Source organism: Notamacropus eugenii, chromosome 6, assembly GCF_028372415.1.
Source record: "Notamacropus eugenii isolate mMacEug1 chromosome 6, mMacEug1.pri_v2, whole genome shotgun sequence".
Classification (NCBI taxonomy): Eukaryota; Metazoa; Chordata; class Mammalia; order Diprotodontia; family Macropodidae; genus Notamacropus; species Notamacropus eugenii.
The window spans coordinates 306,774,868-306,793,851 of NC_092877.1; the positions used below are offsets into that span (position 1 = coordinate 306,774,868).

The 18,984-nt window shown below is 37.3% G+C and overlaps 1 protein-coding gene across 16 annotated transcripts in view; it reads left to right on the forward strand.

The window, feature by feature from the left end:
* MAP2 (microtubule associated protein 2) overlaps positions 1-18,984 on the forward strand; it is a 359,367-nt gene that overhangs the window by 223,422 nt on the left and 116,961 nt on the right. For 14 of the 16 annotated variants that reach the window (XM_072617435.1, XM_072617436.1, XM_072617447.1 and 11 more), the window contains one exon: positions 7,199-7,264. The gene's annotated coding sequence lies outside the window, so the exon portion shown is untranslated. Of the gene's footprint in view, positions 1-7,198; positions 7,265-10,070; positions 10,195-18,984 lie in introns of all 16 variants that reach the window. The other 2 variants (XM_072617440.1, XM_072617437.1) reach the window with 1 other exon arrangement.

The following is an 18,984-nucleotide window of genomic DNA, read 5'->3' on the forward strand; positions in this document are numbered from 1 at the left end:
CTTTCAAAGCTTTTCCCTTAAAGTTTGTCATGTCATTTTAAACAGGTGATAGAAATTTCAATATACTTAATTCATCCCTGCTTTTTCTCTTTTACTTATGAATTTTGTGTCTTTTGAATGTTGCATATTATTATAAATTATAATATAATAATTGGATATCATTCTGAAATGTAATAATAACTCACATATTTAAAAGTATTCTCACAAATCTTTAAGCTAGAAGGTATAAATCATTGACCTCAAGTTTAAATAGTAATGTGTCTCTCACAACAAATTAATAATATAGATGGTGTAATTCACTGGTGTCAAGCTCAGATAGAAAAAGTTCCCTTGCACAATGACTTAGAAAACCATAAATCAACCTTATCTATATTTTATTGTATTTTTTAATTTATTTTGCTAAAAGTTTGTCAGTTATATTTTAATCTATTTGGGGCTGTGCTTGGGAGTTTTGTGGGCTCACATGCAGCCTGGGAATTTGATACCTTTGGTGTAATTAATAGCCATTTTATGGATGAGAAAACTGAAAGGAGAAAGTAAGAGCCCTACTTAGAATTCAGAAGAATTTAGAGTCATGACATATATTCAAATACTGGCTCTGATAATTACCTCCTTGGCCCCTTTGGCAAAGCATGTCAGGTCTCCGGACCTCAGTTTCCTCAGAATTAGGGTTATTTTCTCAGAATGAAGGAGTTTGACCACATAATCTCTCAGATTCCTCTTAGTTTTAAACCATCAAATTAGGACCCAGCCAATACTGATTTCCTCCAGAGAAAGTAGACAGAAACTTCTGCTAAGTAAACTTAACAAGACTTCTAAACACTGTCTTTTCCCCAAACCTTCTCCTCTTGTGACCTTCCACATCATTACCCATGGCACTACCATGCTCCTAGTCAGTCAGGCTCTCAATCTCAATCTCAACCTCCTCTCTCTGACTCACCTAAAATATCCAATCAATTGCCAAATCTTATGGTTTCTACCTTCATAGCATTCCTCATATATATGCCCTTCTCTCTGCTTACATAGCCTTCTCCCTAATTCCAGCCTTCATCTCCTATTTTCTGCACTATTACAGTAGCTTTCTGATTGATTTCCCTGCCTCAAATCTCTCTCTTCTCCACCCAGCTACCAAGGTGACTTTTCTAAAGCATAGTTCTGACCCTGTCACCGCCTCCACCTGCCCCTGCCCCACTCAGAGATCTCTAGTGAATGGTCCCATATTACCTGAAGAGCAAATGAAAATTCTTGTGTGCTTCTAAAGCTCATCATTACCTGCCTCTTTCCTATTTTTCCAACCTTCACATACATTTTCCCCTCCATGTGCTCTATAGTTCCTCCAAGATTCTCCATCTTTCATCTCCATGCTTTTGCCCTGGAGTACTTAAGCAAAGTATCTCATGCATCACCTTTGTCGCCCACTGTGACCAAACCCTCTTCTAATTAGAGCTCCAATAGAAGTATTTATTTCATGGCTACACGTGTTGGGTTGGCCAATAGTTCTTCAACCCCAGCTTCCTCCTTCAATCTTAGCAAGATGTCACCTCTTACATAGGTCCATTATCATCCTTAGTTATTAGTGCTCACTCCCTCCTGAAATTACTTTGTGTTTATTTGTAAATACTTTATATTTATTTATTTAGAATAGAAGCTTCTTGAGGGTAAACAAAGGACATTATAGTTTTGGTTTGGGTTGGATTGGGAGTATTGTCATTTTGTCTTTGTATTTCCAACTCCTAGCCTAGTACCTTGGAGGAAGCAAGAATTTTGTAAATATTGTTGAAGGATGTGTGATTTTGTATTCTAGCCATTATCCAATTATTTTAAAAATATATTTCAAATCATTTTCTGCCAGAGACAGAAGTCTTTTTAAAAGAAACATTGTTTGTTTGTTTTTTTAAAAAAGACCTTATGAAGGAAAAAAGGATTTGATATGGATTGTTTTATAATAAAAAAAAGGGTTTAGTTCTCTACTTTTTTTTTCTTGGCCACAAATAAGTAGTGGTAACAACTGCCTGGAATGAAAATGTCGTAGGGAGATGAAAGTCATTCAGTAACGTGTTAGGGGAAATGAATGTGCGCTGGCAGGCATCCTACAGCTTCAAAGATTGGCTGGATAATGGATATTTTCCCAACAATATTAGTAATTCATTCCCCAGTAGCAGAAATGCTGTGATTATGGACATACGCATGCTGAATCCCAGGCCCTATTCAAAATCTAGGAGAGTAGATTGATGGTAGTAGGGATGTACCACAAAGGAGCCCTTGTGAATCTGAGAGCAGGCTGAATGAGACGATAGCAATTAAATGATTAAGATTGGCTCTCAGAAGCAAAACCCAGGATTCTAGCCACTTGAAATATGTCAAACTTGGGGGCCCCTAGCCAAGGGATGCTCATGGTAGAACATATTTAAGAAAGCTTAACTCTGTAAACATGTTATGTGTGGCACCTAAATGCAGTGAGGGTTTATTCTTAAGGTCTTCTTTGTTGGAACAATAGGCTCTTTAACCCTGGGAGGGTGCCTTCCTGGGTTTAGGTCTCAAAGGTAGTTTTTTATGAGACCCATCATTATGCTGTTGTCAGATGAATTCTATATGCATGAGTTGAAAGTAGAGCTCTGGATCTGGAGTCAAAAACCTGAGTTCAAATCGTGGTTATGGGACTTACTATACCTCTGACCTAGGATAATGAGCTTCAAGTTCTTGATTTGTAAAAATGAGGGGTTTTGGCTTAAAGATCTCTAAATTCTATCAACTCTTCTTTATGTGTGCTTTTATACCAGTCTTACTACAGCCAATCACATATCAGAAGACCTATGCATATCTGTCTTGTATACATAAGGAATCTTAGGAACATAGTACGAAAGTAGAAGCCTTAGCAGGTACTTACCAGGTGAGAAGCTCCCTAATAGTAAGAGGGTCTCTGTCTGTTGCACCTGGCTGAGTTTCAGAAAGCTTATCCCAAGTGTGGCCAGGTTGTGAGGTACTTTGGCCATAGCAACTCAACCATCTAGGAAAGCATCATTGGAGGAGGTAACCACTTCTATGAAATACTCATCTTTTGTAAGTTTGAGAAAAGGGATATTATGACCAATTCCAGATCAGATTTAAATGGAAGTAACCATACATGGATAAACAATTTTGAAATAACAATCTATTTTAACAACAAAAAAGAATCTAAATATCATAAATCATTCCCCAACGGATAAATGGTCACAGGATATGAACAGGCAGTTTTCAGAGGAAGAAATTAAAGCTATCAATATTCATATGAAAAATTGTTCCAAATAACTATTGATTAGAGAAATGCAAATTAAAACAACTCTGAGGTACCACATCACACCTATCAGAGTAGCTAATATGGCAAAAAAGAAAAATGTTGGATATTGGAAGGAACATGGGAAAACCAGGACACTAATACACTTATTGGCAGAGTTGTGAACTAATCTAACCATCCTGGAGAGCAATTTTGAACTAAGCCCAAAAGGCTATAGAACTGTGTATGTATACCCTTTGATTGAGCAGTACCACTGCTAGGTCTATATCCCAGAAATATCCAGAAAAGGGAAAAGGACCTATGTGTGCAAAAATATCTTTATCAGCTTTTTTGTGGTCGCTATGGATTGGAAGTCAAAGGGATGCCTATCAACTGGGGAATGGCTAAATAAACTCTAGTATATGGTTGTGATGGAATATTCTTGTGCTATAAGAAATGACAAATTGCAGAAAAACCTAGACTTACATGAAGTGATGGAAAGTGAAGCAAACAGAACCAGGAGAAAGTTGTACACTGTAACAGCAATATTGTTTGATGAAGAACTGTGAATGACTTAGCCATCCTCAGCAATACAATGATGCAAGACAATCCCAAAGGACTCATGATCAATCATACTATCTGCCTCCAGACAAAGAACTGATATTGGTTGAATACAGACTGAAGCATGCTATTTTTCACTTTCTTTCATTTTTTCCTTTTCTTTAGGTATTCTTGTACAAAATGACTAATATGGAAATGTTTTACATAATTGTACGTGTATAACCTATATCTGATTGCTTACCATCTTAGGGATGGGGGAACAGAGGGAAGGAAGGAAGGAGGGATAGAATTTGGAACTCAAAACTTTAAATAAAAATTGGGAAAAAAAACCCAATAATCTCAGAATGTCTTTAAAACTCTAGCTGTCTAATAGGTTCAGTTCTCTCCATTAATCCACAAAGCCAGAGAAAGCTTAAGTAGCTTGTTTAAAAATTCCACTGCATGCTGTGGCTAGGTAGAGTCAACGTAGCCTTGGTTAACATATCCATCCTGCAGCACTTATTTCATTCAATTAATTATTGTATTAGGGAAAATGGTAGTCTTTTTGAAAGAAACTGCTAGTAAGACTGCCCAGTATTCTGCTATTTATTAGACAGTCTCGTGTTTTTAAAAGTACATCTTCCTTGATATAATATTTCTTAAGCAAAAATTATAGAAGTAACACTGAAAGGCGTTGTCAACTGAGTAAGCAAGCTGTCTCAGTGACATCCAAATAGCATGTAATTAAAGACATTATAGCGTTTGTTTCAGATGGCTTGTTTTCTACTCATAGTATCCCATTTCTGTCTGCAGTGTTTGAAAATATAACTTTGAGCATTGTCGATGTATTCTATTGTGGAAAAAAAAGAAAAAAATGGTAAAAATTGAATTAAATAAAACCTTTATGTGCAAGCCCCAAAACTAAGACAGGAAAGAAGAGATACTCAGGACCATGGAACTAAAATAAAAGATTATTTTGTATTGATGTTCCAAAGGTCGTATATAGTCAGTATGATTGGCAGTGAAGCTTCAGAGAGAAAAATTCTAGTTGAAATAATAGAAAGAACACTGAACTTGGAGGCAGAAAAGTTGTGTTCAAATCCAAGCTGAGCCTCTTATCAGCCTGTGATTTTGGACAAATAAATTCTCTTCCCTGGGCCTTTTGTTGTCATTGTTCAGTTCTTTCAGTCATGTCCAACTCTTTGTGACCTCATTTGGGATTTTCATGGCAAGGATATTGGAGTGTTGTATCATTTCCAGTTCATTTTACAGATGAAGAGCCTAGGCAAACTAGGTTCAGTGACTTGCCTAGGGTCACACAGCTAGTACGTGCCTGAGGCTAGATATGAACTCATGAAGATGAGTCTTCCTGACTCCAAACCCACTGCCCTATCCACGGTGTCACCCAGCTGCCCCATTTCCCTGGGGTTTAGCTTCCTCATCTATAAAATGGGCTGCTCTATGAGGCTCCTTTCAACTCTTAACATCCTTTGAGTTTATGTTTACCTCCCAGAAGTAGTTTGGGGTGAAGAGAGGCTGAAAGGCAAGTTCTGAATAAACTGAGTTAACCCAGAGGAATAAGCAAAATAAACCCATGGGTTTGTGAGAATAATATAGCCAACTTCTACCATAATCACTGGGTTGAAGGTTCACATTAGACTTAATAATATGTGTTCAGACTACTCCCAGAGCCTTTCTCAAATTGTCTAAGCTGTCTGAACAAGGAATAATACTCATAAGCCTTCTAAATCCTTAAAATGAAAGTGTAACATAATCATAAGGCATAGATTACAAGGAGACCTGAGAATTCTAATAGAGACCACACTTACAGAATTCAACTCAATCCAACAAACATTTATTTTTTAAATTTAATTTATTGATTTTTAGTTTTCAATGTTCACTTCCAAAAGATTTAGCATTCCATATTTTCTCCCCATCTTTCCCCTCCCTCACCCAAAGATGGCATGTAAATTGATACAGGCTCAACACGTACATTCATATTAAATCTATTTTCATATTAGTCATGTTGTACATAAGAATTAGAACCAATGAGAGAAACCACAAGAAAGAAGAAACAAAAAAAAAGAAAATGGAAAAAAAGAAAGAGGGAGTAAATAATATGCTTCCATCTACATTCACATTCCATAGTTTTTTTTCTGAATATGGACAGCTTTTTCCATCATGAGTTTTTTGAAGTTGTCTTCAATCCTTGCATTGCTAAGAAGAGATAAGTCTATCAAAGTTAGTCCTCATATAATGTGGCTTATACTGTATACAGTGTTCTCCTGGTCCTTCTCATTTCACTCAGCATCAGTTCATGTGAGTCCAGGTTTTTCTGAAATCTGCCTGCTCATCATTTCTTATAGCATAATAGTATTCCATTACATTCATGTACCACAACTCCAGCAAACATTTGTTAAACATCTACTACATATGGAACCCTGAATACTCATTGGAAATACAAATAGATAGGACATGGATCATGCTTTTAAGTAGCTTGTGCCCTAATGAGGTGATAAAAGGGAATGTGTATTAAATGCAGAGGTGAAGGCCAGCTGAAATCCTCTAAGAAATTCAAGGACAGAGAAGCCATGTACTTTGGAGCAGGCAGGAAAATTTTAGAGAATTCTTCTTAAAGGAGGTTGCATCACAGTTAAACCTTAAAAGAAGGGAAGAATTTCAATAGAGATGGTGGAATCTATTACAAGCATGGCAGTGGCAGGGACAAAGGCATTATTGAGATAGGAGAGGGTAGGGTTGGACTTGAACACAGAGTACATGAAGAAGAGTGGCATGAGATAAACCTAAGAAGATAGATTAGAACCTGGGATACCAAGATTAGGAGTTTGTGATTCAACCAAGACCATTTAGTTTTAAAATCAAACCTAGCAATGAAGTTAAAATTCAATCAATCTAGTTGTTGAGGATTATGAATGAATTTTTGAACTTTTCAGCTAATTGTTCAGCATTATAAAATTATCTTCTTATAATTATGACAAAATAATAAATGTACTAATGCTTGACAAACAAAGCTTGCTTACCAAAACATCAAAGGGGAAGTCGGTGCTTTGTGCTAATTTCTTGACATAATCCAAAGGAGCCCTTCTACTTTTTCAGCTAAATTGTCGACTAATGGAGACTTTTGAGTGGCAAGATAAAAAGAGAGGAAGTGGTCATCCATAGCAGTATCCAAGGTGTGCCTGCCCAACGGTGGCTTTGGCCTTAGCTGCCTTATCTCATCAGTTTTTAGTCTCATCTCCCAAGTAAAGGAACCACCATTTTAAAAGAATTCCTATTCATTCCTTTTTTGTGATCAGCCTAAGGATATTTCTTTTCTCTCATTTTTCATTAAAATGGACTTTCTGTAAAATGCTTAGAAATCATTAATGTTTTCTCATCTTTCAGATTATCTTACTGGTCCTTTAAGAAGAGGACATAACAACCCTGCTTCTTTGCTATCAGCTTAACTTGGTAAGACCCTTTCTTTTACTATGTGGTTATTTCCGGGTTCTGAGGTAGAGAAAATCTCATTACTGAATTTCCTTTCCTTATTAAAAAAAATCTACTAACTGCTTTACACAGAAATAAATACATTTATGAACTGCAAAATACGAACACTTATACTCGCTCAGAGTGTACCAGTATTGCACTTAACAGCAAATTGACTGAATTTAATGTGGTAATAAGAATATGGAATACTGATTTAACATACTGGTGCTGGCTGGTATCCAGCATTATCATAATTAACTCTTGGAAATATTTCTTTTTTTACTATTTAATTTATTTGTTTTCAGTTTTCTACAATCACTTCCATATATCTTGGATTTTTTCCCCCTCCACAAGATGGCATGCAATCTTACATAGGTTCTACACATACATTCATATTAAATACATTTTAACCTTAGTCATGTTGCATAGAAGAATTGAAATGAATGGGAGAAACTATGAAAACAAAACAAAACACAACAGAAAATGGTCTGCTTCATTCTGCGATTGGAAATATTTCTGAGACACACAACATTTAGAACATTGTGAAAGACTCAAAATGTTTGAATTATGTCCTTGTTTTTGCTGGATAACAGAATGTCACTTTTTATTGATTTAGGTCTAGACTCAGGGATTTTACAGAAGATCTAATCAATATTCTTGTTTTATGGATGAACAAAGTGAGACCCAGAGAAGGGAAATCACTTGGCTCTGACCTCAGCTAGTTAGTAACAGAGCTGGAACTAAGCTCATTCAATTAACCTGATGATTATCTTTATCAAGTATTCAGTGCATTACAGTATGGAGTTAATCCTGGGTGCTACAAGGCCATTGGACGACAGGCTCTAAGAGGTTCTACCAACTAGAAAGGATTTTGAATTCATGCCTAACAACAAATTGTTCCTATTATTGCTTCTAGGATAAAATATAAACCTTTTGTGTTCTTTTATAGGCCTTTACAACCTGTCTCCAACCTATCTTTTCCAGTCTCACCCATGACTCCCCATCTACATTCCCCTATCTATCCAAACTGGTCTTCTCCCTTCCTTTCACTAGGCATTCCAATTCCAAAGATGTACTCCCTCATCACCTCTTGGTATTTAACTACCTTGCATGTGTTTTGCATTTATTTCTCTTTAATATTCATTCTGCATACACACATATAGGTACATTGCGTTAGATGCTTGGGGGTTGCAATCCCAAAGCGAGATAGTCCTTTCCCTCAAGGCACTTACACTGTTCTAACGAGGAAAATATTCAGAACTCTCCCTTTGGACTCATTGCTTGCCTTAACGAAGTCCATAGCATTCCTCTGCCACCATCACTCAACAATTTTAACTCCTCTGAAATTAAGCAATGAGATTAAAGCATCCTTTCCTCTATTCTTTTGCATAGAACAATTCACTGTCTTTAATGGTTTTGCTATCTGATTACAGGCTTCTTTTCTAACCAGCCCCCTACCATTATCTTAGGTGACTCCAACATCTATCTTGGTGACCATCTAAACAACAAGACTTCACTGTTCCTTATTTCCTTGGTTTGTGTGATGTCCATCTTACTCTTTTTCCATCCCTCACTTAGACACTAATATCTTAAATCTCACCATTACTTCAAACTCCTTTCCTACCAAGATTTGTAAATCTGAAATGTCAGTCTCTAACTACAGTCATATTTTTTTCACCTTTCTTATGCCTTTTGTCTTACCCAGCACTCTCTTTGTTCTTATCTAAGCCCTCAATTCTTTCTTACTCTCGTATTCTAATACCTTGTTCTGTATTTACATGCCTATGTATTCAGGCTTTAACTCCTGGTTAGCTGTTTCAATAACACCTCATCCTTGAATCTCTCCATCCCCTTGAGGGTTGTTGTGGTTATTGGTTTGTTTGTTTTTTTAAATCCATATCCCCAGTGATTTCTCACTATTTCTTGATTCTAGATCTCTCAATTAAATTAATTTGAATATACTATCAATTTGAGATCTAGTCTCATGTAGGGTCTCACTGTTCTTTGGTAGGGTTTTTTCCTGATTTGTCTCTTATCAGCTGCTTGCCTCAGTTCTCTTTTCATTTCAAGTTCACAGCATCAACCCCACCTTTCTTGCCTCTATATTGAAAAATTATAGCTCTTCCATAGGAGCTCTCAAGTCCACTTCCCCATACCATGCAACTTCTGTATACCCTTGTACGTTTTTTTCCTTCATTTGCTGCTTTCACTAGAGGCGCTGGCTTTTTTTCCCAAGGGTAACACCTCCTTGATCCTATTCTCCCCCACCTTTTAGTTGTCTTTGCTTGAACTGTCATTTTATTTCTCCTGCATATCTTCACTTTTTCCCTTTCTGCTGATTTCTTCCTCTCTTCCTCTATTCTTAAATATCTGCTATTTGAAACATCCCTTCCTTCTATCTCTTTAGCTTCTCTGCAACCTTAACATGACTCTCATTCATTTCTGAACTTCTGGAAAGAGCCATTTGAAGTTATATGTTGGCACTACTTATTCACTCCTTGGCCTCCTGCAATCTCATTTATCTCACCATTGCTCTACTGAAAGTGCTGTCATTAATCACCAATTCCCTCCCAGTCACTAAATCAAATCTTCTTTGATCTTTCTGCAACATGGGACACTGTTCACTATCTCCTCAGCCCCTGTGTTCTTGAAGCTGTCCTCTCATGATTCTCTGCCTATCTCACTTCCTGAGCTAATTCTTTGACTTCTGTTTCACTACCCATCCCCTAAATTTAGGCAGTTCCCAAGGTCACATTCACTTTCTTCATTTTACCCCTTTCTTTGGTAGACTCCTCCATTCCTACTGTTTCAGCCATCACTTCGTACGAAAGGAGATCCAGATTTTACCTTGACCATAAGATGTTCATTAGGAGAAGTAACATGGCAAGAACTTAAGGAACACTTGGACTTGGGTGAGGAGGGCAGTTTTAGAATCACCTCTTCCTTTAACTTGCTGTGTGCCCTTAACTAATTCACTTGACCTCTTGTCCTCAGTTTCGTTTACATAAAATAAGACTGCATGATCTCTAGTCTCAGCTCTGAAATCTTGTCATCCTGCATTCTCTAACTCTATCCCACTAGCAATCATCCTTCTCCCTCCTAAACTACAGAACCATATTTATTTTGGGTGTGGGAGAAGGCAGTTGGGTAGAGGCAGCCTTGTCTGAGGCTAGATTTGAACTCAAGTTCTCCTGACTCTGGGGGCAGTACTATGTTCTCTCCATTGTGCCACCTAGGTGCCACCAGAACCAAATTTATGAGAAATCACAACAGCTATAACTAACCATTACTACATATATATATGTATATATGTATGTATATTCATATGTATGTTACATATATTTGTATGGTTGTGTACACATACATTTTATTTTATATATGGATAGAGATATATACATTTACAAATTTATTATATTACATTACATATATATATTGCAAATATATACATATACAAATTTATATTTGATTCTCACAACAACTGTGTGAGTTGGGTGCCATTATTATCTTCATTGTACAAATGATGAAACTAGTATGAGAGAAGTTAAGTAAGTTGTCCAGGGTCACTTATGAGGCAGTATATGAACTCATATCTTCCTAACTTTAAGATCAGCACTCTATTCAATATACTTCGTAGATGATTACTAAATATTTTTACCTTGACGTACACTTGCCCCTTCAAATGCCACATGTCCAAAACCAGACTCATCATATTCCCTCCCCCCATCAAAAAACAAAAATGAAAAACCTGCCTCTCCCTCCAACATTTCTGCTTCAACCGCTGGTATATAACTTCGTTCTCCCAATCTGCCAAGTTGGAGGTATGGCATTCAAGAGATTCTGAGTCCAATAATAATAATATACATTATTCTTTCCCAACCTTATTCCCTACTACTTTACTTCACATACTCCTTTTGCTGTAGTCCAGCTAGACTACTCATGGTTCCCCCAAATAGGCCCCCTCATTTTCCTGCTTCCTTCTTTCTACCTAATTTGTCCCCATGTGAAAGCACATTTTCCCTTGCCTTTTCACTTGTGGTACACTAGAGAGAGTCAGGAAGGTGTGGATTTGAATCCTGCTACTAGGACTTAACTACCTTTGTGGTCCATGATGAAGTCACTGAACCTCTCTAGATCTCATGTTCCTCATCTGTAAAAGGGGAATGATATTACCTATGAGGTTGCTATGAGACTTGTAAATATATAAAGACTTTGCAACATTTTCCATTCTATAAAATGACAGCTCTTCATATTGCTATCCAAATTTATGTCCTCCTTTAAAGCTCAGCTCAACTGCTAACTCTTATGTGGAAAGCCTGAGTTCAGTGGAGTTTATACAGTAGTCAGGAATCTCTAATATGGCTAACACGATGGATGGAGCCAGGGTCAAGTTCACCATAAAATCTGGACATCACAAGGAAAGAGTGAAGAACCCAAAACCCAGCAGTTTCATAGATTTAGAGCTAGAGGGAATCTCAAAGTTTCATCCAGTAGAACCCCTTCATTTCACAGATGTTGTTTGTCCTTCCTTCTCAAAGAGGACCATGATGTCGTGGAGGTGATGCCATGACATGAAAGGGAATTGGATTGAAGGGAGAAAGGGCTGGGCAAAGTTACCACTCTCACTTTCAAGTGAGATCCCAAAGAGGAGAAATGACTTATAGAAATTTATCCTTTATCACACAAACAGAGGTGACCTTGTTCACTTCAGAATTCTTATGCCCTTTTATTTGGGCACCAATCTCATAGGGCTTTGAATTCTGCTTCTTAATGAGCACCTTCATCTTATCTCACTTCATGGATTATAAGCATGCTGAGGACAGGGAGAGTCCCTTATTTATGTTTGTATTTCCCATCCTTTCGTCCTATAACCTTGCTCATAATATTTTTATTGAATTTATTAGATGAATAGCATCTGGTATATGTGATGTAATCTTTAATATATTGGTAACGAATTAAGATTTTCTTATATTCTCATCTTGCTTATATTATTCATATTGGAAAGTAGTTTCCTCATTGGCTCCTTGGTCATTCAAATCTAATGGGATACAACATATGCTGCTTTTTCACATGGCGTAATAATGCAAATCTCTTTCATTTCCTCAGAAATGACACTGGGTAAACACAATGACTTAAATTTAAAAGAAGTTTAAAAGGAAAACGCTTCAGTTTGATTGCTGTGGACTACTTCCCTATCCTGCACCCTAAGAAGTGAAGCATGTAGGAAGTTCAAAAGAAGCCCTAACTAGATTTTCTCTTTCATCACCACTTTTAATGATTGTGGAGTTTTCCAAAGGCAAAAGAAATGGAAATACTCAGTAGTTAGATCCCTGGCCTTGGAATCCTTTGTAATTGGTTCATTGTGTGAACTGGAGCCTACTTATGGTACTAGTCTCTGTGGCTCCCTATCTCCAAACTAAAAATGAAATGGAAAATCTGCCCTATGAGAATGGGGAAAATATGGCATCTATATATCAGCAGTGTTGATGTTGTGAAGGAAGGAGAGAGAGAGAGAGAGAGAGAGAGAGAGAGAGAGAGAGAGAGAGAGAGAGAGAGAGAGAGAGAGAGAGAGAAAACCTATATTCAGAGAAGCAGTAACTTGCTATAAATGTTTATGTCTCTAAGGTCTTTTTTAGCTACTTGGCAAGAAGAAATCAAACAACAAGGCCACGATACCCCCCAGTGGCTTTAAATAAAAGAGAAAAATTAAGAATTTTAAGTTATTTTCTCTGAAAATGAATACCCTGAGTCACACTAATTGCTGCACCATCAGTGCCTAGACCGCAATGCCAGAACATGAATGATAAAAGAGACTAAAAACATTTTTTTAAAAAAAAGGTTGTTAGTAAATTAGAATATCAAATGTTGCCTTTATAAATTCCTGCTCTAACCTACACCATAAAGTAGTAATATTTTGTAGACCCTGGAATGCTTCTGGCTCTGTTTATGGTCAGAATTATGGAGTGGGAAGGGATTTTAGAGATTTTTTGATTGGATTCCCTTGTTTTACTGGTATAGAAATCAGGGCATAGCAAGGAGACTTCAACCCAGGTCTTCTGACTCTAAGTCCTTTATATCACACACACACACACACACACACACACTCACTTTCTCTCTCTCTCTCTCTCTCTCTCTCTCTCTCTCTCTCTCTCTCTCTCTCTCTCTCTCTCTCTCTCTTCCTCTCTTTCTCTCTCTCTCTCCAGGGGTCTGATTTGGGGGGACTCTCCCATGCCTAAAACAAGATCGAAAGAGGGAAAATTGCCTACATATCCTGGCAGGAACTAAAATAACAATAACAATCCTCCTACTTAACAGACTGAGTCATAAGCACATTCTCCTGATTTGTCTACAGCTTGGACCAGATTGTTTGGGTTGGAATTTTGTAGGCAGAGGTGGTACCACCTGCTGCAAGGTCTTTGGCTCTTATGAACATTACGGCAGCTGCTGGAGGCTTGGTCTTTTAGCAGTTGGCCAAATGAACATGGGGAGAAAACGAGGTCCCGTGGGGTGGGGGAACACTGTCATGCACTCACCTATAATTTTCCCAATATTATCCCAGTTTGGCATGAGCCAATAACAGTCAAATTCATCCTTAGGTAGTATTAGAATGATTTCATCTGATTGGCTTGAGAGGTTCATCTCCACTGACTGTAGAGTAGGAACAAAACGACAGTGAAGACTCGCATGTTCAATAAGAACAAAGGTAGGGGAGGAGGAGGGAGAGAGATAGAAAAGAGTCATTTAAACATCTTTTTTAAAGCAATGTCCAGAAGAGAGTTAAAGGAAGCCAAGAAAGAATCACCAACAAGCAGAAAAGCCACCAGTTAAATTAATTAAATACTCAAAAATAAAAGCATAGAGATTCATAGTTACAGGTATAATCTTGTTTTTCTTTTCTATATATAAGGAAATGCCTGTTTTGTTTGGTGTTTGTTAAATTCAAAATGAAAATTAATTAAAAAGAAGAGCAAGAAATTGCTGTCATATCTTTGGAAGACAATCAGGTGAATGTCCCCTCTTCATGTAGAAAAAGCTCTTCTCTCCTGCCCCTCATCCCAAAAGAAAAAAAAAATAGTCGGGAAGCTGCTATTTTGTTCAAGGCTCAGGTCATTGCATAATTAACCTCACTAAAACATGTTCTCCCTAAGTTGGTTTTTTTTTTTTTTTTTTTTTTTTTTGCCTGCTGATTCTCAAACATATGTATTTGGTAACCATTGAAATCCTGTATGACTGAATTATTCGATGTAGGCTTGATATCGATTTTAGCCCATCAGTAATGGAGAAGCATTTCTTAAGCACCTACTATATATCAGGCACCATGCTTAGGCCTTTCACAAGCTTTTAAAGTGATTTTTCTTTCCTGAGAGACCAAACAAAGCGATGTATTAAGAATAAATGAAATTATAAAGATTTCTCTGACTGTAGAACCTTTTTAAGATAATATGTTGCAAAGGAGGTAACCACACCACATTGGTAGAGCCTCCTTTCTCACTGGGAATTCACTATACATCTATAATCATAGTTCTGGTCCAAAAAAAACAAAACAGACAAATGAAAACCAAAAGGGGGAAGTACTGGTTGCCATAGTATACTTGTGCCAAGTATAAGGGCACAAGCTCCAGCTTTAACGTGTACATAAGGTACTAAGCTGACCTTCAATCCAAGACTTCACCATTATTTCTGTTGGAGAGATACTGCCTCATTTTTTTGAGCTTGAAACATTTCAAGGGTGAACTTAGCAAGGATTTTTTCCCCCTGATTGTATCTTAACCTTTTTCAGAACTGGCACAAAATAAAGAATGATAACATATATGTGCATATATGTATATGTTTATATATATTTATATATGTTTAAGGTTTGCAAAGCACTTCCCTCATAGCCACTATGTAAGATAGCTAGCCATATTGCAGATATGGCTATATGTTGAGTCTCTGTGGGATTAAATTCTTTGCCTGTTATGGCATAGCTATTTCTGAGTTACTCAGGCTTTGAACCAAAATGCCCTGACTCCAAGTTCGGCTTCCTATCCTCCCTCCATTCCATGTAAGCTCTCAACCCAGAAACACATAGAAAAATGAGGGACACAGGTCAGATTAGAATTAAGGCAAGCCTTCTCAGCTGGAGGTGGATCTTAAAATCCAAATATTGGTAAGATAGTTGAGCCAAAATTTAACTGGGTTAAAACTGAGAGGCAGAAAAAAATGTCTAAGTCAAACCACTCTGTTACAGCTTCAGAATCCTTAAAGTATCTCTGAATGGTCATTAGTATGGCTGTGATGAAGGTAGCACATCTTTCTTAAAGCATTTCATTGTAGTAGCTTTCCCCTCTCCCCCTCCCCCCCATTATTGTTATCAAATCAAATAATCACAAATTCTAAAACCTCAGAGTTGCAAAGGACTCATGCCTGAACAGGCATCTGTAATATCTACAATAAGTATTCAAGCAGTGACGGATAGAAAGTCTTCAAGAAAGGGGACAGTGTGGCAACAAAGACATTTTGAAGTGGAGAGGAAATAAGTTAAGGGAGCTTATTCTGGTGGGCCTTAGTTATCTCAAGAATCAATATAGATTGTGTAGAAGCAGCAGGAAGCAGGTGATGCTTCTACATTAGTAAGCAGGAAGATGCTATAGAAATGACAATAGGCATCAGTATCTGCTTTCTATCCTCACCAGTGCCTTTGGCTTCATTTGGCCATTTTGGAAAGAGCTAAGCAGGAAGCGTGCTTTCCTATGAGCTTTCTCTCTCTCTCCACTCCCACTCAACCACCCACAGAATGTTCTTGTTGCTGTCGGAATCTGCTGTGCAGGCAAGGAATGGAAGAGATTTATCTATATTTGCTTCCGTCAACCCTGCTGAAGCTTTCCAGATTATACTGTTTTTGCAAGGTCCCTTTTCCCCCCAATCTAACCCATCATCAAATGAAGTAAAGACCCTCCTATAACATGAACCTCTTAGGTGAACAAGCTGAGCTAATAAAATAATTGATAAGCAATCAAACTAAAAGGGGATCCAATTCTATAATAATCTAATTGTGGGCTAACTGTGAAATAGCCCCTCTCTCTTATTGAGGGTCAATAGTCAAATTTATCAGACACATTGGTCAATTGATACTGATTCTATTTTGGGGGCAGGGGAGAGAGGAAAAAACTATCATATATGTTGACTATTCGTACACCATCAAGATTAGAAAACTACTGGAATTGAAGCAACATGAATGATTGCTAAAAATAAAAAAAAAAATTGAATTAGAAATATCAGCATGTAAAGGTATTGGCATTGTTCAAGAAAATGATAAAACATCTAGGCTTGAACGGAGCCATATGTCCATTTAAGGATAAAACAGAAAAATCAGAAGAATAAAAAAAGACATTTTTCCACACATTCTATGTATTAGTAAGAATCCAAGATGAGATCTGACTGCCTGGTAAATCTATAAATTTCTCTAAGGCAATCCTCGTGGTGGCTCTCCTACTGGTCTTTCTTTAGGCATTTCTGTTTGTATGGAGATGCCAGGATAGTGCACTGTAGGTAACGTTGCATGAAGGCTGTTCTGTCAGTTACACATTTTCCAAATAAAGTACCTTACAAAATAAACTTGCCAGAGTTCCAGCCTCCTGTTACTGCAGAATGCTCAGGGCTTCATGAAATGCTGCATTGCAGTAGAGAGCTCCCGCTGGCTTTTCCTTAAAGGTTAAAAGTCCTTTTTCTCCCCCTCTTCCTTTTCTTTGAGTGGGTGGTATTTTAATCAAGTTTCCAAGGCACCAAGCCATGTTAAAAGTGGTGCATCCCACAAGGGGGAAAAATCGTCCTTTCTCTAGAAGTATCTAGAAGGATACTGTTATATTATCATTGCCTAGTTAATGCTTCAGCATGTACAGGGATGGAGTTTATGGGTAACGAAAAGCACCTCTGTGCAGTCACAAACATGGGTAATCTTTGGCACGTCTCTTTTTCATACCTTAGCTTCTTAGATGACTCACTGATTGGTTTTTTAAAGCTGAAACTCTTTAGGGTTAAAATATTTTTGTTTATTTATTTGCTTGAGTGCCATGGCTCTCGGTTGCCCACAAAAAGTAGCTTTCTTCTGAGGCATCTGTGCTGTCTGGAAGGGAAAGTTTGTGTTCTCCAAAGTCAATATGTCAGTGAGGAGTTGGGTGCCAAGACAGCAGTCATTTAAAACCCATCTGGACAAAGCCCACCAAAATATCCTGTAATGATCGATCTTGAATAAAGAACGGATAGCCAGAAGGACCTGAGAGATCTTTTTCCAAGGCACGCTGCTGTGATCCTAGAAAGTGAATGGTCCTGGGGAGGCTGTGTATAAGGCTTTTTTGTTTTCTCATCTTGTGTGTTTCTGCCTTGCATATGTTTACAATCTGAGGGAGCCTTGTTTAGGGAATTAAGTATTCTAAGGGGAACTTCCTTTTTAAAATAAGGGGATTAAAAAGAAGCCCTGGTTAGGAGAAAACAGTGTAGAGAAAAATCTGCTTGGGTCACTGAAATAAATTGTAGAAAAGTCTCTATGTTTGGTGTATTAAAAATGTATAGTCTGTAAACTGCAAATATATTATTAGACTTATACATACTAATGATAAAATTTTAAATAAGACTCTCATATTTGCAGAGGACATTGAAATGTTACTAGATATTTTTTCTCCATATAGCCTTAAAGTAACTGTGGATTATCTGGGAGCAAGAGGGTTAAAAGAAGGTGACTAGTTTCTATAAATACGCTAAAATCCTTATGAACACCAGCAAGTATCAAATTTTTTTACCCTATAAGTTGTTTATTAAAACATGGCAAATATTAAAATAGTTAAACCAAAAAACGTTTTATGTCTTTTAGCATGTAACTTTTGGCAATCTTTTGCTAGTCTGCCAGAGAAAACAATTCTCTCCTCTTGATGCAATTGGCCTTATAAACATTTGGTGAATTTAATTTTCCATCACACACAGAAATTTCCAAATTTCATTTCTCTCTCTCCCTCCATTCTTTCTTCCTTTCTTCCCTCTCTTTTACTCCCCTTCATTTTCTTTTAATTAAGGTTGTGTTTGGCAGCCTCTGTCTTCTTCAAAGCAAAAGCCTGTTTTCATTTTTGATAATTCCTGAAAAGCATTTTACAGCTTCCTGAGGAATTTTGGTTTCCTTTACAAGTCAGGCAGATGGTTTATATTGCCTTAGGGAAGGTGTGGGCATCACAATTTTTGGTTTACCAAGAATCTAGCAAGAAAATGCATGTCTGTCTGTCTGAAATGCCTGCCTCTCTATTTCATGTGGTCGAAAATGTCAGACATTCTAAACCCAGAATTGAGTGCCTTTCTTTGCCTTTTCCTTTCTCATTAAATACTCCAAAGGGAATAATCACTTGCATTTTAGCAAATACTGGTTTAAATCCTCAACAGCTTTATGTTTATTGAGAGGAAGGGTTATCGTACTTTATATCAAGCACCTACTAAGTGCACGGCACTGGGCTGCAAAAACAAATATAATGAATGAACAAGGGAGGTTGACTGCTCAGGCGGTTAAAAAGCTATTTCAGCATGTCCTTAGGTTATTCAGTTTCATGGCTTTATAATGTGTTCTTATCTTTATTTTATGTTGTAAAATTGCTCATATGTTCTTGTAAGCCCCAAATGAAGTGTGATTTCTTCCTTCACTGTGCCAGCATCCTCCACTTCTGGCTCACAGTCAAACACAGAGT